Raw genomic sequence first — 20553 nt, forward strand, 5'->3', positions numbered from 1 at the left:
ATATATATTAGGATATATATTCATTATATTGCATTTTGTTAGCTAATAAGTACCAAACATGTAGCTGAATTCAATTATAGAATCCCACTAAGGTTTTCTTTATTTATCAGCTATGCTCATGTTTGTTTCAGTGTTTTTGAAGCCAGAGATTTAACAAGTATCACAATATTGAAAGTTACAATACTATTAGTATTAATAAAATTGTTTTGTTTCCAACTAAGATAGTAAAATGTGGTTACAATTATTATAACAGTCTTAAATAACTGATGTTTTAAAGATACATGTTTACATTGTTAATAGTGGTTATGTTTTTACATAAAGAATAATAATGTGTATACTTTGCTTTTAAAAAGCTACATGTAAAGTTAACTCATTCTGAGGCCAATGGATACCCAGTACAGAAACATGGCCACAGTAATAATTTAGATGAATTAGAAGTCCACATTTGATTCTTGTGTAAGGCTCTTCAGACTAATGCGCTGCAAGATATAGTTTATCAACAATGAATGTTTTTGTGACTTTTGCACATATAGAGATAACTGGCTTCACTGTGTTGTGATCCAGATTGTTTGAATGATTGTTAAAATAAATAAAAAGGTTTATGTACAACAAATTGTGAATTGCTTGATACTTTTATATGCTTGTTTCTGTGAAATGTCAGAGCATGAAGACGAGGCTTGTTCATTTAAATGTGTAAAACAAATAGTCAGTGATGTATATAATACATTACTTGGATATGAGCATCTCCAACCATTGTGATACTCAGTGGGAATTAATGTGATACCTATACGTGTTTTGTACATTTATAACACTAGGCTGCATTGTATCTTGCAAAACAAAAATTGGAATTTCATTTATTTCTTGACCATGACAAAAGACATACATGCCTCCAAGATGCACAGTGGCTACACTTTACAGTAAAATCCTGTGAAGAGCTTTGAGATGTCTTTGCGAGGACTATTATATGACAAATCCTTCACATACAATACACAAACAATCTATAAATATGAATGGGCAAGAAGTAAAGCCATGGCTTTGGTGCTGGAAACGTTCAAGTACAGGTAGTCTGTGTTTCACAATCAAATGAAATGAGACATACATTATGTTAAGGATCTAATTAGGTGCCATAAAATCCTTAACAAAATGTATGCCCCTATTTATCTTTATCATTGAATTGTCATTTGTTGTTTATTAGCTTATGACTTGACCACTTTAGATGGTGGTGATATCAGCAAAGTCAAAAAATCACTTTGGATAATATCTATAGAACTATTGACGAATACAGAAATATAGAGGAAATAGATGAAGATTATGATTTTACCTGAAAATGTAGGCAAATACAGTATCAATGGGAACACTGTTTATTTTTGAGTGCTTTTGTGCCCATTTGTTTACCTCACTAAATGACACTGATGTTTTGAAGGAATCATACACTTTGAAAATATCCTCCACCTACAATATTATGAGCAGTACATGTACATAGTAAGGTTTTCTTTGCTGCATAGAGAAATAGATAGAAATCAGCCTGACTCAGTTGGTAGCACTCTTGCCTCCGAGTCAAAATTTGAACTCACATCATATAAGCTGACACTCCAATGGGGGCTATTGCATTGTTAGAGGTCCTGTCCTTCAAATGAGACATTAAATCGAGGTCCCATCTGCTTATTCAGGTGGACGTTCATTTCCCCCCTGCTCGAGTCCTGACCCAACTGTCCAGCGCCTTGGGACGTTCTCCCGACGTGAAAGGCGCTCTATAAATGGAATCTTGTTGTTGTTGTTGACGTTAGAGATCCCATGGCACTATTTGAAAAGATAAGGGAGTTTCTTCTGGCCAACAATTCCCCCAGTAAAATTGGTTATTCACTTCATGGTTGTTTGTGGGACATTGCTGTATGCAAATTGCCCACACACAAAAAAACTATCCTCATTCCACCTTATAGTGTATCTGGTGAAGTGCTCAGAGATGCCTTCCTGAGAATAGATGTCCTCCAGGAGTTGGAGCTGGAGGAGGGGGCACTACCCATGTACTATATCCCATAACGTGGAGTCCTGTAGCTCAGTGGTTAGAGCACTCGCCTCGCAAGCAAGAGGCTTGGGTTCGATTCCCGGCAGGGTGAAACCTTGGGCAAGTTTCCTTACTCCGCACGCCTGATAGTAATCGCTCAAGAAAAAAACCAATAATAAATTGTTCATGTCAATCCATGCCTGTTTGTGGGACACTGCTGTGTGCAATTGGCTGCTGCATTTCACCCACAAATATACAGTCAATTCACTTCACAGTCTATTCTGTGAAGCGCTTTGAGACGTCTGGAAGATGTGAAAAGCGCTATATCAATTGCAAGGATTATTATTATAATGTTATTTCCTAAAAGAAAACTATCTCATCTGAGTTTGAAAGAATCAACCCGTCTCCCTAGGGAGTCTGTTCCACAGGTTCACTGTTTGTTCACTGAAATAGTGTTTGGTAGATTCGTTCTGAATTTCCCCCCTTCAATCGCAGGCCGTGTCCTCTGGTGTTACAATTCTGGACAAGTTGAAGCAGCCTGTCATGATCTGTATTATCTCGCCCCTTTAGAATCTTGTGCCTAATATCTCAACCCCTGCCTCCCAACCTTTAGATTAACTTTCAGTAAACAATGCGTTGAAACCGGCCATTCTAAAATTGGCAAAATAATTCAAAAACGATTGAACGATGATAATAACCATCGGGCTTGTGATTTCAGGGTCCAGGCGATGCGCTGAGCTGCCGGTGAAGCAACATCAATGAATAAAATAAAATAACTTCCCGAAACTTGTAGATTGGATGACAGGATGGAATTCAGTTTAGCAGCAGTGTGTGTGTGTGTGTGTGTGTGTGTCTGTGTGTGTGTTCACATAACACAACTCAAATCATAACCCTGACTGTGGCATCTTCTCCTCAACATCCCCTCCATCCTCCTATACCTCTCTCCCCCCTCCTCTCTCCCCTCCCCTCCCTGTGGTTTCCTGTTTGCCTGCACTCTGCTCTATTGTGTGGCTGTGGCTGGAGACAGGGAAACACAAAGAGCAGTGGGATGAGTGGCCACAGCAGCAGCCTGGCCAGGCTGAGCCCTGCCCAGCCTCACACACACACTCACACACACTGCTTGTGTGTCACTGAGTGTCCTGTGCAGTGAGTGTCTGTCTGCTCCCCACTCTGTGTGTGTGTGTGTGTTGTGTGTGTGTCAGTCTGGGGGGGTGGTGTGGGGTGTGATGGAGCAGTCCCAGACTGGCTCCTGGGGCAGGCACCTCACTTGCCCCTGTTGTTTGCTGCTTTTCTGCAGTTTGGACGAGCTGCACCTCCACAGTCGGCTCTTCCACCCCCTCCACCTGCCCCACAGCCACAGCTACAGCCACAGCCAGCAAGATCTGCTCCCACAGCATCCAGGAGACCCCCAGCTGGCCACACTGCTGGTGAGTTTAGCTCCTTGTTGTGCCAGGTCTGGTCTTTTTTTTTGCCTTTTAGTCAAACCATTAATAATAACAACAACTTGCATTTATATAGCGCCCTTCACGCAGGGTAGCGTCCCAGTTTAAAACTAATCCTTGCATTTGATATAGCGCCTTATCGGGTCGTTGAGACTTCTGTGACTGTGTTTTCGGTCCCAACTTTCCTCCACACGTTTGGCTCCCCCCGCCATTCAGGTTTCCATCTAGCACTGACAAGCGTTTTGAGATGTCATCTCGATGCAATAGGCGATGTATAAATGTAATTTGTATTGTCTCAAAGCTCTTCACAGAATTTGACTGTAAAGTGTAGTGACAGCCTGCTTTGTAGGTGAAAGTGGCAGCCAATTTGAGCACAACAAGTTTCACAAACCAGTGTTTCACAAACAGCCATGAAGTGAATGACCAATTTTATTTGTCTTACAATTACTTGGTTCACCTTGTTTATTCTTCCAAAAACTTGTGTCAAAGTTGCATAGAAAAGTCTTTTTTCGGGGGTGGTGGTGATGGCGTGACAGTCAAAAACAAATAATGCACACAGGTGTGTTGTGCCTCTGTATAAATGTTTATTTTGCAGTGATAATCTTGCAGTCAGCCAATCCTAAAAGCCCCTGATACCAGTCCCCCGATGTGGTAACACACTTCTGCAGGTGAGGCAAAGTGGTAAGAACTTGGCTGATATACATATTGATGGTTTGTGGACGTTTCACTGGATGCTAATCTTGGTTAAATACTAACAAGAAAGTTTAGAAAAATTAATAGACATTCTATGTGATTTTTATAATTTATGTTTTCTCCTGAACAAAATAACTTCTGTATTTGGGTTCTACCGTCCCATGTCACCATCCCATAGCATATTCTCAAATGCTCCGAGATGTTATCCTTTGTGAAAGTCACAATATAAATATAAAGTTTTTGTTGATTAAATAATATTTGGAAGCATCTGCCGTTTTATACATTACCGAACCCCTTGAGGATGTTACTTTCAAGGAATGGTTTCTTTTTCAGTATTGATGTAATCAATTTTTTTATTGCAGAGAGCAAGTTTATTTTTTAGTAGCGGTTATTTTATGCTTCAGCAATAACCTCAGTTTTCATTAATGCACATATTTAGCCTAGTTTAGGAACAAGAATCAATCCTCACATAAAAAGATTACACATCCCACCAATCTGAAATGAAAACAGAAATGTTGGAAAAGTTCTGGAGGCGGAGGAAAGAAATGTGGCTGCTAAAATGGATTTTGTTTTTTTTTGGTCAGTTGATTGTTTGACACATGACCCATCACCATACTTAGGAGTTTCCAAACCAGGCTGAATGTTTCACCTATATGTGCCACCTGCGTATGGAAGTTTCGCTGTTGCTATTTGACCTGAATTACCACTGGCTAAATTGTCATTCAGGTTATTGTTGAACAATGCATATTGTGAATGTTTTCCATGTTGCTTACATGCAGGTCTTTCAAACTTTGTATTCTGTTTTGTTTCTAAGAGGCTTGTCTGAAGTGAGTTTTGGTTGCTTCAAAAAACATTCTGAGTGGTTCACAGTACAAAATGATCCTTAAATTGACAATCTCATTCGAGAAAACCCACAAGATGGCTGGCCTTACAAATAAATGGTGTATGTCACACTGATTAGATGGGGCACTTTGCATTATCAAAGTGGAAGATGTGTGGCTCTGCATTTGACTCTCCTAAAGCTGAATTGGGAGTGCTTGATTCTGATAATGATGTGTAAAATAGGAAAGTGTTCCATATTCTAATCTACACTAACATCCATCATTTTGATGAATACAAACGTTATCAGCAATTATTTTAAAGGAAAAAATGCTCACAGTAAAATACTTGTCACAATTGCAGCTGTCAATGAAACAAATGTTTGTGTCCTCTATTCTAGTTTTGTTCCATTAAGAAAGTTTTGCTGTTGGTCTTAATCATTTAAGTCTTTATTGTGGAAGCTTTCTTAGTGACGTAATGCATGTGACTTGATATAATAAGAAGCATTTTGCAATTATTATGCAATTGGAAATTAAGACACTGTGCTTGAGCTCATAACTTTCAAGCACAAGCACCTCATTCACATATATATTTTTAAAATATATATTTTTGTTCTGATTGTCAAGGTGAACTCTCTAGGGTCTTTGACATTATTGACGACCACATTCTCCTCCAGGGTCCACCTCCTTACCCCCATGTTTTCATAATTCCCTTTCTAGCTGTTTTACAAATTACCACTATATCTTCTACAATAGCTTCTCATCCAACCCCTATGATCACCTCTTGGTCTTCTCCTATTCCTCATCTATAGATCATTATCGAACACAACACATATTAGAGTTATCTTCTGTAGGTGTGCCAATTATTCTGCCATGACCCTTAATTTTATGACTGTTTCTGTTCTGACTGACTACCTGTCTCACATCAAATCCATTTATGCAGCTGAATGTTTCAAGCCTGAAAACATCTTGTTTGGTTCTTGCCTGTACCTAAATGCTTTTGACTCTGATACTGTCAACCAGTCACTCATTCAATCTTTCTAAATCCTGCTTTCCTATACAGTCTTCTCGAGTCTGTACTCTTTGCTCTACCAGTCTGGTTCTGGGTCTACATGGAGACCAGCAGCGTATTAATTGGAACACTCGCCTCGCAATCGAGAGGACCCTGGGTTTGATTCCCAGGCAGGGCGAACCCTTAGGCAAGTTTCATTACTCCACACGGCTCTGTTTACCTAGCAGTAAGTAGGAACTTGATTGCGAGTTGATCGGCTGACTGCTTTCCTGGGGATAATAATCCATTCAAAAAAATAATAATAATATTTTGGCTAATCCATGACTGTTTGTGGGACGCTGCTGCGCGCTGTTGCTGCGTTTGCCCACAAAATATACAGTCAATTCACTTTACTGTATATTCTGTGAAGCTCTTTGAGACGTCTCAACGATGTGATAAGGTGCTATATCAAATGCAAGGATTATTATTTTTATTATATCCTTTGCTTTTCTATGGATAACTGAGCCTTCAGCTGCCTTGCCTCTTTCCTCTGGAGCTCTTTTCTCAAGCAACATTGTCTCTCCCTGCCTTCACAACTCTCCAAGAAACATAATTCTTTGACTACAACTTTAAATCTTTAAATCTCTTCTTTCCTTGCTCAGTGTCCACAACACCATTGGGCAAGACTGTGAATTGTTCTTTAAAATGAAAGGCTCTATATAAATCAAGTTGCCTTTGTGAAAATATCAATCTTGGAACACCTCACTCTTGATAGCATTAAACATTTGCAAGTGCTCCCTCCCTCTGCTCTGCTCAACATTAAGCTTCAATCCTCAACAGGGAACACCTTCTACTTCATCAGTTTAATTTATGCTCTGGATTCGAATCTGCTAAGAAATGAGTGAAGATCATTTGAACTTATTTCTCTTGGGATCTTAGACATAGAGAGAGAGTAAAGCCTTTCATCAATGTAAGCAGAATTTAAACCAAGATTGCAGAGGCGGAAGGTCTGTGTTCTAACCCCCACATTCCTTTCATTAGTGAGGGCGACAAAATATCTCTCAAATATTTGGAAAACTTGAGCACATTGTGCAGCTCCCTCATGAATGGGAGAACAAACTACAGGATGTACATTGTGTAGGAAGTGATTTGAATTTGTACTTCCACATTTAACTCGCAGGGGAAAAAAGTTATGAGCGAGAATTGCAAATCTGTCTGCAGTGGAAAAAACATGGTTTACAGTAACATGATGTGTGTCTGTCTATTACATGGTATACTTTAAATTTTACACGCTTGTGATAGTAACAGAGCTTTTATCGCCAGATTACGGCATTACCTCACCCCTCACGCTGCTGAAACCCTGGTTCACGCCTTTGTCACCTCAAGGCTGGACTATGGGAACTCTCTCCTCGCCGGCCTTCCCGCCACCTCCCTCCACAAGCTGCAGGTCATTCAGAACTCTGCAGCTCGTGTACTGTCCCGCACCAGGCTTCGGGACCACATCACTCCTACCCTCGCTCGCCTCCACTGGCTCCCCATCCCCCAGAGGATTGATTTCAAGATCCTCATCCTCACCTACAAGGCCATTCACGGCCTTGCTCCCTCCTACCTCTCCAACCTACTATCCCCCTACCTACCTGCCCGTACCCTCCGTTCCTCTGGCTCCGGTCTGCTCCACGTCCCCCGCCCCAACCGCCCTACTATCGGTGGTCGGGCCTTCAGCCTCTCAGCCCCGAGGCTCTGGAACTCCATCCCCAGTGCCTTCGCCTTGCTTCCTCCCTTTCCTCCTTCAAGGCCGGTCTCAAAACCTTTCTCTTTGACCGAGCCTTCAGCTCCCCTCTCGACTCTCTTCCTCCTCCTCGCTCCCTCCCTTCCCTCCCCTCACCCTGACCATTTCCCCCTCCTCTCTCCCTCCCTTCCCTCCCCTCACCCTGACCATTTCCCCCCTGCTCGGGTCATGACCCAACTGTGCAGCGCCTTGGGACGTCCTCCTGACGTGAAAGGCGCTCTATAAATGGAATCTTGTTGTTGTTGTTGTTGTTTAGTGTGTGTTATTCAATGTTTGTACAATACAATAAGCAAACTGAAGCACCTCAGGGTGCTGGGGGCGGTTGTTATCATGGTTTCAGCACTTGGCGTCTGGTGATCGGAAAGGAGGCAGATGATACAATATGCTTGTGTTGGTTATTCTGACTTGACCCTGTTTTGGAGATTTGCTTGGTCTAATTCTAATCCTTACATTTGATCTGTTTCATTTCTTTGGTGGTGTTTCTTGTAGAATATTTTAAATGTTTATGAGTGAATAGTATAACACCACAATGTCCTGTTCGAAGATGCTCACAGTACAAAACAGTTCACATTTATACAGTCGCTATGTCAAATGTAAGGATTATTATTATTACAGTGCCGTTTCATGTTGGGACGGTGCCTCAAAGTGCTTGAAACTGCTGGCTGGGCACCTGAGCTGGGGGGTGAGCTGAAGATAATGGGGCTGGGAAAGATGATGTAAAGAGCGGTCAAAGAGGAATGCCTTGAAGATATTAGACTCAGGCAACTGCGTTCCTGTACTTTATGGTCAGCTTGCAGAGCCAGACAACAGGATGAGTTTGTATTGTCATTACGGGCAGTACTACATTTGAAGATACAGAATGATCTGGATGTGCTGGTGCTAAGTTGCTTACTTTTCTGTATGTGGAAACTATCAGCTATGTTGCTTCTTTATAAGTCAATGAGAGGTTTGGTACTGCAGAATTTTCTTTCTTATCTCTTTCAAAGTAACTGCATTTAATGGTCAGTATTTAAATTGATGCGCAGATGAAGGCTAGAATTGAATTTTGCAACGCTCCGGTTGGGAATCGACTGAATAGGGACTGAACAGAAAGTTTATAAATAAAGAACTTCATTAGTAAATCCGGAAATCAGAGAATATTACAGCACAGAAACACACCATTTGATGCAACAATTGTGAGCTGGCACTTTTCTTAACCAAATGCCACTTTCCTGCCCATTCCACTCAACCTTTTATATCCCTATTCTTCAAGCATTTATCTAATTCCCTTTCAAAATGATCCATGCACTCTGCTGTACTGCACTTTGCAAGAAGATTTCAGATACAAACCATTTTCAAATCTTTCATTTTGCAGTTTGCCAAAAAGTGTTAGTTCTTGTTGGAGGGGAGGGAGGGGCTGGTTCTGCAGGTACTGGCTGCCCTCTGGTGTCTTCAAGTGACTATTGTTCATGTGTGCGCCTGGACAGTAAGTGTAGATGGTGTAGATTCTGTCAGGTGGAGAGTATGGTAGCAAAACCTGATTCTATTCTTGCCAGACCTCCAGAGATGAACATTTTCCAGTAGGGGTCACTTGATGGCAATCAGGATCAGAAAGCTGTGGTTGATTTTCTCCACCCTATCCTAAAGTCGCTGAGGTCAATTGAGGGTCCATACTCCTGCCCTGGTTGAGTTCAACAGGACATCGGTTTTCTTCTGAGGATTTGAACCTGCAACCTTTTGATCTGATATCTTTGTGATGCTACCTTTCACTCTCTGGACCATTAGATTACAAATACTGCAGTTGATTAATTTTACATCCTTGCAAAAACTTTATCATGAAGTTTTCTTTTAACTATCTATTCATAAAAACAAACTTGTTACTGTGTTTTAGGTAAAAGTGATTAGATTTCTGAAATGAAATAACTGCACATGTTTAGAACACTGAACAACAACAATTAGATAATTGTTGAAGATGTTGTGTCCGGATGTTTTGGATGAGATGTTAAACTGAGGTCCTATCTAGCTATTTGAATGGATGTTAAGGATCCCATGGCACTATTTGAAAGTAGAAAGGAGTTTCTCCCAATGTCCAGATAAACAATCCTCCAAATAAAATGATCATTCATTTCATAGCCATTTGTACATAAGAACATAAGAAATGCTAGACAAAAAAAGACAAGGTCCATCGAGTTCGCCTTCCACCTCTGGTGGTCGCATGCACATATGTCCCAAACTATATCCCATAATGTTATTACCTAAAAGAAAACTATCTAATCTGTGTATGAAAGAATCAACACTTCCTGCTTCAACTGTCTCCCTAGGGAGTCTGTTCCACAGGTTCACTATTTGTTCACTGAAATAGTGTTTGGTAGATTCGTTCTGAATTTTCCACCCTTCAATCGCAGGCTGTGTCCTCTGGTTTTACTATTCTGGACAAGTTGAAACAGCCTGTCATGATCTGTATTATCTCGCCTCTTTAGAATCTTAAAGATAGCAATCATGTCTCCTCTCAATCTTCTCTTTTCCAGCATGAACATGCCCAATTTACTTAGTCGCTCCTCATAGTTCAGTCTGTTTCCATTCCCTCAATCATTTTGGTTACCCTCCTCTGTATCTTCTCGATTTCTCCAATATCCTTTTTGTACTGCAACGACCAGAACTGTACACAGTTCTCTAAGTATGGTCTCACCATTTGTGGGATAATGCTGTGTGCAAATTGGCTGCTGCTATAAATACACAATCTTTACATTTTATATAAAACTCTGTGAAGCACTTTTAGGCATGTCGAAGTTATGAGGCAAAAGCAAGGATAGAATCTGGTAGAAATGTGAATATGAGGTGTGATATATTGCAATTCTGTGGTTGGGATTAGCTATATCTTTACATAATCAACATTCTACAAATACTGTTTAGTTTATAGTCACTGCTAATCAAATTTAAATTGTGAGAAACAGTTGATTGCTTTGCTTCTAACATTTTGGTTATTTTCCACAAAATACTGTTATCTGTGTCAGCAAAAGGTAACTGCTTATAAAATACTGGTTCCTCAATAGATTGGGTTCATTCTGCTTCTTTCGTGCTTTTAGACATAGCGGAACAAATTGACCTTATTTACTGATGAACTTGTGTAGTTAACTAGAATTTAAATCATTTCAAATGCGAGACGATTCAATGCATAGCTCTACCTGTGTCCAGTGTTTATTAAGAGAAGACAACAAGCTCTCAAAAAATTACCTATGACCCTAAAACTAGACCCTACCAATTCCAAAGGTGCAACACAATGTTCCAACTTGCTTAAGGGATATTACAGATTTTAATTCACAAGTGACTGTTCCATCTACAGTAGCTCATTCTAGCCATTAAATCTTTTCCACCCTCAATTTTAAAGTACAGTAATGCTGAAAACAGACTTGGATTGGGTGGCAGGCCAAATTCTCATTGCTTCTGCATGGAGTCAGGTGCTGATGTGAATAACGTTTCACTTTAACTATTTTCATGAGATTCTGGAGTAATTCCCATGAGTGGGTTTCTGCACTACATCCTTGTATAAATAATTATACCTTCTCGAGGTAGTTGGTGATTGGGAAATCGTAAACACTTGAATAATAAATGTTCAATTGACTAACAAGTCAGGGGTGGTTTTGGAAGTACCTCACTGTTTGCGTTGCAACCTTAAAAAATATTTATTCTCAGAGGAGCAGCTTTTCTGATCCTGATGCCTGCTTGTTCTACAGCCTTCATTTTCGAGCCCAGTTGAAATGTTACAATGGTGTGTTTGAAAGTTCACTCCTTTTTAAATAACCTCTGAGACAGCTCATTACTCCTCCCACTAGTAAAACAGAATAGGAGTTTCCTGCTCTCACAGTGTGTCCTGGGAGGCCATGACCCTGTGTCATGCTGGTTGTGCCTGTTATAGATAATGGTCTTAAGTTGTAGAATATACTAACAAGAAGAGCTTGTAACTGCTTACACTGTGACTATGTTGCTGATGGTGGAGGCAATCATTTGAGCAGTGCAGCTACAACAACAACAAATTGCATTTTTATAGGGTCTTTCACGTGGAGAGGACGTCGAAAGGTGCGGGACAGTGAAGGGTTTGCACCCGATCTGAGGATTGGAAGCAAGATGGGTGGAGGGGAACAGGGTGGGAAGATGACCGAAGGCACTGTCGAAGAGCAAGGCCTTGAGATGAGCCTTGAAAGAGGCAAGGAAGGGGGCGAGGTGGAGTGGCTCTGGGATGGAATTCCAAAGGGACGAGGCAGAAAGCCTGAAGGCCTGACTACCAATTGTGGAGTGGGCAGGATGGAGGATGTAGAGCAGGCCAGTGCCCACAGAGCAGGAGGGAGTGGACGGATTGGTAAAGGTTTAGTAGGTTGCAGAGGTAGGGAGGAACAAGACCATGGAGGGTTTTAAAAGTGAGAATGATAATCGTGAATTCTATCCTCTGGGGGATGGGGAGCCAGTGGAGCTGGGCGAGGTGGGGCCAGGGGGGTGATAGGGTCACGGAGCTTAGTGCGGGAGAGGACACGAGCTGCAGAGTTCTGAATAATCTGCAGCTTGTGGAGGGAAGAGTTGGGAAGTCCGGCGAGCAGGGAGTTAGCACAGTGAAGCCTGCACATAATGAAGGGAATCAGTGGTGTGAGAGATGTCCAAAGCGGATATAACATGTAAATGCATTAGCCCTACTCTCTCTGGAGGCTCTGAGAGACATCCTCAAGAAATAATAATAATAATAATCCTTTCAGGTCCGCTGGATAGACGCAAAGCTGGTTGAGTTTGTCCCGATGTGAAAGGTGATATATAAATGCAATTTGTTGTTGTTGAGTTGGAGGTTTGGAGTGATATTACACTAGTTATTTGGTTGAAACCTACAGCCAGAGGTTTGATGTGGACTTATATGAGAATAGATGCCTTCAAGACAATTGTTATTATATTGCAAGAATCTGCAATTATATCAAGATTTATGTCGAATTTGTGCCGTTCAGCTCCAAATTCCTGACTGTCCAGCACCTTGGGACGTCCTCCCAATGTGAAAGGTGCTATACAAATGTAATTTGTTGTTGTTGCTCACAAGTTGCAGTACCTTCGAATCATAGCACCAGTCAAGCAAATAGAATAGAGCATTTGCAATGTTTGCAGCAAAAGATGCTGTAAAGAAATTTAACTTTTGGTGCTTGCACAGTACCTCCAGGTGGCAGTATTGTAGTGATGGGTGCTCTAATTCCATGGTTGCCTCTTTTGGAATATCAACCTGAAAAATGTTTATGTACAGCAAATTCTTTCTGTTGTGTATTTTGAAATATTGTGATCACAAAACGCATTATGTATATTTGCCTGGAGATAATTGTTAAGCTCAGGTGCTCTGACTGGAGCGCGCTTCTTAATGAAAATTGTGACAGGATATTTATCTGCTGAAATGAGAGTGTTTGATGGGTTCATATTCTTCCTCAATGTTGCGATGGAGATGGGAAAAATATAACAACAAAATTTAACCACGGGCAGTAATATTTTTGTTTAGCATTTTCAGGACTCTTGCTTCTAGTTACTATTCAGTGACTTCCTGGGTAGTAGTAGTGGTAATAATAATAATAATTATAATAATAATTCTTGCATTTGAAATGGTGTCTTTCATATCAAGAGGATGTTTCAAAGCACTTCACAGGATTTACTGTGAAGTGTAATGACTGTATTTTGTAGGTAAATACGACTGCTAATTTGCATGCAGCAATGTCCCGCAAACAGCCATGAAGTAAATCACCAATTATATCTGGAGGATTTTGTGCAGCACAAAAACAGGCCATTCGGCCCAACCAGTCTGCGGGATTTTTTATAATTCACAAGGGTCTCCTCCTTCCTCGTATGTATCTAGCTTTCATTTCATTCCCATTCATTTGGGTCTCATTCATTGACTCATTCACGTCCTCCCCACGTGAAAGGTGCTATACAAATGTCATCTTGTTGTTGTTCAATCTGCTTTAACCAGCACTTTGGGCAATGCGTTCCACATTCACACGACCCTCTGCATGATGACATTTCTCAACAATCTCCCTTCCCTTTTTCAATAGTGCCATGGGATCGTTAATGTCCAACCTGAAGAGGCAGGATAGGACCTTAGTTTAATGTCTCATCCAAAGGGCATCATCTCAAACATTGCAGCGCTCCCCAACCACCAAATTGGAGAGTCATTGTAGCCTATGAACTGCCCTATGAGGGTAGTACATATATGTGGATGATCGGTGAGAATCGATCAAGCTTTGATGCCCACATGTTTGAAATTTCAGCAGAATTTGTAGCCTGAACTCACGCATGAAGAATGGTGACTTGGGCAAGATACTGGAGAACCATTGCCCAAGTCACCATATTGGTTCCATGGAACTACTTGTGGCATTGTCTTCAGGAGAGGATGGAAGGAAATTAGAGAAGAAAAATATCTACTCTGATGAATGTCACTTGTTTGAAAAATTTTTAAAGTGAGTTATTCTGGTGGTTGTACTCCATGCTCCAATATTTCCTCTGTTGTTGTCAAACAAGTTTTAGTTATTTTTGTGGTGGAAGACAATCAAAATATTCGACCTTAGCTAAACTAAGAAATAGATATGGAAATGTATCCCTTTCTATTTACCTTTATTTATTGTAGACGTAATTGCTTTGTGCACTGAGCAAGAGAACTTTTCCTTTTTTTAGTGTTGTCAGACTGGGTGATTGATGCGAGCTTCACATACTTAGATCTTTCTGTCATATCTATAGAATGTAATATACCTTGAACCTAGAAAAAAGTAGTTTTTTTTCTGCTGTACTTTACTCTTGTGTGGTGTTTAGAGCTTTATACATATGAACGATATTGGCACTTTGTTTCATTTTGCTTTTCACATCATAAAAACTTGAAAAATAGTCCCTCTCTTTCATCCTGAAAAAATCAATTATCTTTCTTGCTCTCTCACTTAACTTGCTCACATACGTATAAACACACAGATACATACATACTTACACATACCTACATACAGATCTACGTGAATACACACACACATATATATATATATATACATACACACAGCATGAAGTGAGCTCTGAGTGATCTGACTGGCTTGTCAGTGAGTGTTTATTTCCTCAGCACTCTACATTTGAATAGAGTCCATGCTTTGTGTTGAATGGAAGTTTGTGGAATTGCCTCCGCTCTCGTGTTCCTGCCCAGGCACTTGGAGAAGCTTTTAATCCTCTTTAGTTTTTAGCTCAGATACAACAAAATGTCTGGGTCTGTTTTCAAATACTTCTGGGGAGGGGAAACGTTAAGACAGCAGTGAAGGGCAAAAAAAGGTTTCAAGAGCAAGTGAATGAGGTAGTGATCTGTAGAGCCCCTGGCAAATTCAACTAATGAGAAACACAGCAAGGAAGATGGAATCATGTTCTTTAGTCCTTGGCTCTTCCTCTATGATCTAAGGCTTGCACTGCAAGAGGATTGGAAAGAGAAGAAAATTTATTGTAGCCATAATTGATACGTGGACTGGACAGGGGAACTTTTCCCTTTTCTAGTGTGGCCAGACCGAGGATTGATTTTGATTAATTTTGGTAAGTGTTTTTTTAATTCCTTAACTTTCATAGAGCGGAATCGGAAAACAAATGGCTATTCACATCTGAAAATGTCTCTCCTAGAATATTTTGTTACATCAACATTGTGAGGATACTCTTTCCCCAGTTGCATGTTAGGATTTTTTGTGCTCTTGAAGCCGAGGGATGTCAGTCCTGCGCAAGGGAAACACTTTACCATTAAGTACTTAGGATACAGCATGGACTAGATCAGCATTTCTCAAAACTACCCTCAGGATGGCAACTAACAAAGCCAGGATCTCAAAATACGCAGTATGGTAAACCTCACATAAGTCGTATCAGTTGAGACTATACATTTAATATAACTTAGCCAAAGTATGAGTTATTTCAAACTTGAATAGAATAAAATCTCTTGAACAGGACTTAAGACAAATGTATGACTTACGCGATTATATGGTTTGTACAGATCAGACGTATCAGAGCTTGTTGCGAAAGGGTTTAAGGGATATGGGGATAAGGCAGGGTCAGGTTATTAGCTGGAGTTAGATTAGAAGATCAGCCATGATTGAATGGCGGGGCAGGCTCGAAGGGCCGAATGGCCTACTCCTGCTCCTACTTGTTATGCTATGTTACTGTATATTGGTGGATAAGGTAAACATTGGGTTGGAAAAAACATAGAGGCAAAGGTAAAACATATGAACTATATGATGTATGTTTTTTTTAAAGAAAATGCATTTGATCTTGCTCTGGTAGTATCAAAATTTCTCAAAACAATTCACAGTCACTGTCCAGTGAAATAACTGTGTAATTGTAGGCAAGTGTATCAGTGAATTTGTGCAAAGAAGTGTCCCGCAGATGGCCATGAAATAGATGCTCAATTTATCCAGAAAATTGTTGACCAGGACACTGGGAGAAACTCCTTTCTCTTTTTGAATTTAACATCCAATTGAACTAGAAACTGGGACCTCTGTTTAATATCTCTCAAATAAAGACTTTGCAGTGAAAGGCAAAACAAGATTTCAACAACAATTGCATTTCTGTAGCGCCTTTTGTGTCGGGGTGACGTACCAAGGCACTGGGACGTTTGCACCTGAGCTGGGAGTTGGATTCAAGAGGGGTGAAGGGCAAAGGGGGTGGGAGTGGAAGGTTGACTGAAGGCACGATCAAAGAGTCTTGAGACAGGAAAGTCTTGAAGGAGGCAAGGGAGGGGGCGAGGCGAATGGATTCCCGAATGGTGTTCCATTGAACGGGGTGTAAAGTACAGTTGAGAGTCGAACAAGACGCCAAAGTTCTGTACTGACTCAGTGATGTGGAGAGTACATCCCTGAATAGTGATGCTATCAGCGCTTGAGGTGAAGGAGCACTGATTGGAAGCAGGAGAGGCTCAGTCTGGACGACATTATACTTGACAACTACTTGAGTGAAAAAGAAAACTGCAATTTTACATTTACAAGTGTCTGTGAGAAAGAAGCACAGGCTTCCTGGACTCAATTGGAGAGCTTGATTTGAGGGTTGAGCTTGGCCCACAGAGCAAAACAAACATTAGAGTTTCTTTTTTTTGCTCTTCAGGAGCTTTCAAAGCAAGTGGATTCTTTCCTCCCCTTTCTTGGTTCGGGGACTCATTTGGCTTGCCCATTTCTGCATGTGTAGGGGCCAACCTGCTGTGCCCATGGATTACTCAGAGAGATGCAGAAGAACATTTAGAAATGTGAGTGACCACATTGATGTACGTCTTGTTGCACATTACCCCATTATCAATACCCATTTCTCCCTGCGTGTCCCTGGGAGCTACAGGGGCCACATTAGAGAAATGCTGATCTAGTCCATGCTGTAACCTCAGTGCTTGATGGTGAAGTGTTTCCCTTTTGCAGGACTGACATCCCTTGGGTTCGGGAGCACAAAAAATGTCAACGTGCAATTGGGAAACAAATGTTGATGTAACAAAATATTCCAGGGGAAACTAAGCCTAAACCCAGCACGACACCACTATGTGACGTCATGTCTGCGAGAGGTTAATAACATAATTATGCAGGCAAAATCTAATTTAAGGAAACATCATTTGATAGCTTTGTTTTAGAAAACATATCATTTAGCTATTCTCTTGTAGTTAAAAAGAAATCTAACAATCGACTAATGACACACGTTGGAGTCTAAAATATGAGGTATGCAAACTGGGTTTGTGAGGTTGGAAATCTGGTTTATAAGAAGTGCCAGCATGGTATTCAGCCCCACAGGACCCATGCTCCAACCCGAGATCCCCTTAGAGCTGAGGTCTCTTGTGTCACAGTAATATACAGCCGTTTTCCTTCAGAAAATACAGTTTACATCTCTGGCGGCTATGCCAATTCAAGCCCTTTTTTCAACCTTATTATGTCAAAGATCTACACTGTAGGTTACAGATTTGTGTGATTTGTTGGCTTACGGTATCAAACAAATGCTGTGCGCAATTGGCTGCTGCGTTTCACCCACAAAATATACAATCGATTCACTTTACAATATATTCTGTGAAGCACTTTGAGTCATCTTGAAGACGTGATAAAGTGCTATATGAAATGCAAGGATTATTATATTATTATAAATCCATTCGTGAAAACCACTCTGTTTTTAACAAGATGGTAGAGTACAGTCAGTGGAAATTGTGCCTTAGCTGCCTGTGATCCATTTCTAATTTTGATCCATTCCGTGAAGAACGAGGGATGAGAAAGTGAATTCCTGGGAACTTCAGTTGCCTGGAGGCATTGCTGTAGATTTGGTTTGGTCTGTCAGCAGCTCTGAAAGTATTACCATTCCTGGAGTGGGCAAGTTAGATGTATTTGCTAAAGAATCCTTTTGTGTCTTGTCTGAATATAACAGCACGTGATTATCTATTATCTTGCTGATTTAATTGAATTATTCTGGAAGTTTTGTGCAACTAATTAGGTGCCAAATCTTTAGGAAATCCTGGATCCTTGACACTTCATTCTCTGAGGCAAAGTAGGAGAACTTGTGGCACAATAGAACCCCTTCTGACCTTTTTACTTTAATCACAGTTGGAAGGTCAAAATATTGTAGCTGTCATTTTAACTGTGAGGTGGGTTGAAGGAGATGCTTTGCAAAGACATGCCAATGTCTTTGAAATGCCTTAATTATCAGCTTTTTGTTTGATCAATTGAATTCAGTGTATAGTTATAGTAACAGCAATAAAAGAAACGTATAAAATGAAACGCATCCAGAAAATTGAGTCTTCCTGTCAATCTATAGTGAAATCTGTGCTGAAAACAAATGGGATATAATAATAATAATGCTTGCATTTGATATAGTGCATGATCACATCAATGAGACTTCTCTAAATTCTTCACAGAATATGCTGTAAAGTGAATTGACTGTAAGAGAAGCGCGGCAGCCAATTGTGCACAGCAATGTCCCAAACAGTTGTGGATTAAGTGACCAATTTTTTTTAGGGGATTATTACCCCGGAAAGTGATCTGCCAATCGACTAACAATCGGTTCCTACTTACTGCTGGCTAAACAGAGGTGTGTGAAGTAAGGAAACTGGCCTAAGGTTTCGCCCTGCTCGGGAATTGAACCTGGGTCCTCTTGCTTGTGAGGCAAGTGTTCTAACTAATACTCTACAGGACTCCATAGATTATATTAATCTGAAATGTGAGAAATCTGTTTTTTCCTGATCAAGTCCTACTACATTGCGCTGTATGATGCAGATTGAATTTATAGAATTTTAATTTCTCTCTAAATCAACAACATCATGCTTTTATACATCACCTTTCACGTAATCAATACAATACAAATTTATATTTATTTAGCACCTTTCACATTGGATGGCGCTGTACAGTACAGGGTATGCACTTGAGCTGGGGATGGGGGGGGGGGGGGGGTGAGGAGGATGGAGAAATGGCCAAAGGCATGGTCGAAGAGGAAGGGTCTTGGGGAGGACCTTGAGGGAGGCAATGGAAGGGGGTGAGTGGAAGGGATTCCAGGATGGAGTTTCAGAGAGAGTGAACTATAGGCTGAAAGCCTGAATCATTTTGGATAAGCAGTTGTTTTGTAAGAATCAGCATTAATCTTAGTAACAGTCTTTCAAAGAGCAATTTTGCACAAAATTACAATTTGAGGTGGATGTTATGTCACTGTTTTGACAAAGACAAAGGAGTTCTCCCAATTTTTTTTACATGGACAAGACAGAAGCCATCCTCCTTGACTCCCACCAACACCTCGTCATTTCCCGCTCTGCCCTCCTAATACTCCCTGGTCTCCCTTTCTCAAACTCGCCAAACCAGTGTCCAACCTCAGTGTTTGGTTTGATGTTCAAATCTCCTTCCTTACTCTGACCAAGGCCACTTTTCTTTACCCTTATTCTATTGCCCGCTTCTGCCCCTATCTCACATCAAATGCTGCCAATACCTTCATTCTCATACTTGTTACCTCTTGATTTGACTTCTCTAAGACACTTCTTGCCAATCTCTAGAGTTTCACCATCCAGAAGCTCACTGATACAAAACACTTCTGCATGTACTTTCCCCACTCCAAACTCTGCATGCCCAGTCTTCTCCAGGCTCCACTCACTCCATAGCTACTAACATTTTGACTTCAAGGTCCTCATCTTCATCTACGAAACCTTGCATACTGTTGCACTTCCCTAGTCTTGTGATCTTCTGCTTGTTGCCTCTGCTTGGCCAACTTGGGCCTGCTGCACATCCTGGTGGCTGAGCCTTCTGAAACTATGTCCCAGACTCTGGACCTCCCTCTCTCTACCCCTCCTTCTCAATCCCTCTGTCTGTCTTTAAATCCTATCTAAAAACTACCTCTTTGACATCCCCTTCAGTCATCTCCCCTTTCCCCCTCCTATCTTGCTTTGCATTCGAACCCGACTTTCTGAAGTGCTTTGTGAGACATTATTCTATGTGAAGAATGCTGGATGAATGAAAGTTGTTGTTTTACGCTGTGTTCCTCAATCAAGCAAATGTCACTAAAACTGCACACTCATTCATTTTATTGCTATTCGTGGGAAGTTGCTGGCATAGATTAGCTGCCAAAGTTGCCTACATAAGAGCTACTACACTTCAAAGCAACTCACTATGCTCCATTTTATTTGAACAAAACGTTTTACTTTTTAAAAAAAAGTCCATTGCACTCTGTGCCCATGACCCAATTAGTGGTGCAGCTTGAATTGAATTTTCTGAATCCTGACCAGCAGCTGGCTGAATTCAGGTACATTATGTTCAGGACTATACATGCACATTTGAAGCAGATCTTGAAAACTACATCAAACATGCAATCTGCATCACATTAAATGT

The 20553-nt window shown here is 40.8% G+C and overlaps 1 protein-coding gene across 1 annotated transcript in view; it reads left to right on the top strand.

The window, feature by feature from the left end:
• Window positions 1-3290: 3290 nt before the first annotated feature.
• Window positions 3291-20553, top strand: part of LOC103181200 (tensin-3) — a 261229-nt gene continuing 243966 nt past the window's right edge. Inside the window, exon 1 of the mRNA XM_007897502.2 lies at window positions 3291-3432. The gene's annotated coding sequence lies outside the window, so the exon portion shown is untranslated. The remainder of the gene's footprint in view (window positions 3433-20553) is intronic.

Source organism: Callorhinchus milii, unplaced genomic scaffold (assembly GCF_018977255.1).
Source record: "Callorhinchus milii isolate IMCB2004 unplaced genomic scaffold, IMCB_Cmil_1.0 Scaffold2, whole genome shotgun sequence".
Classification (NCBI taxonomy): domain Eukaryota; kingdom Metazoa; phylum Chordata; class Chondrichthyes; order Chimaeriformes; family Callorhinchidae; genus Callorhinchus; species Callorhinchus milii.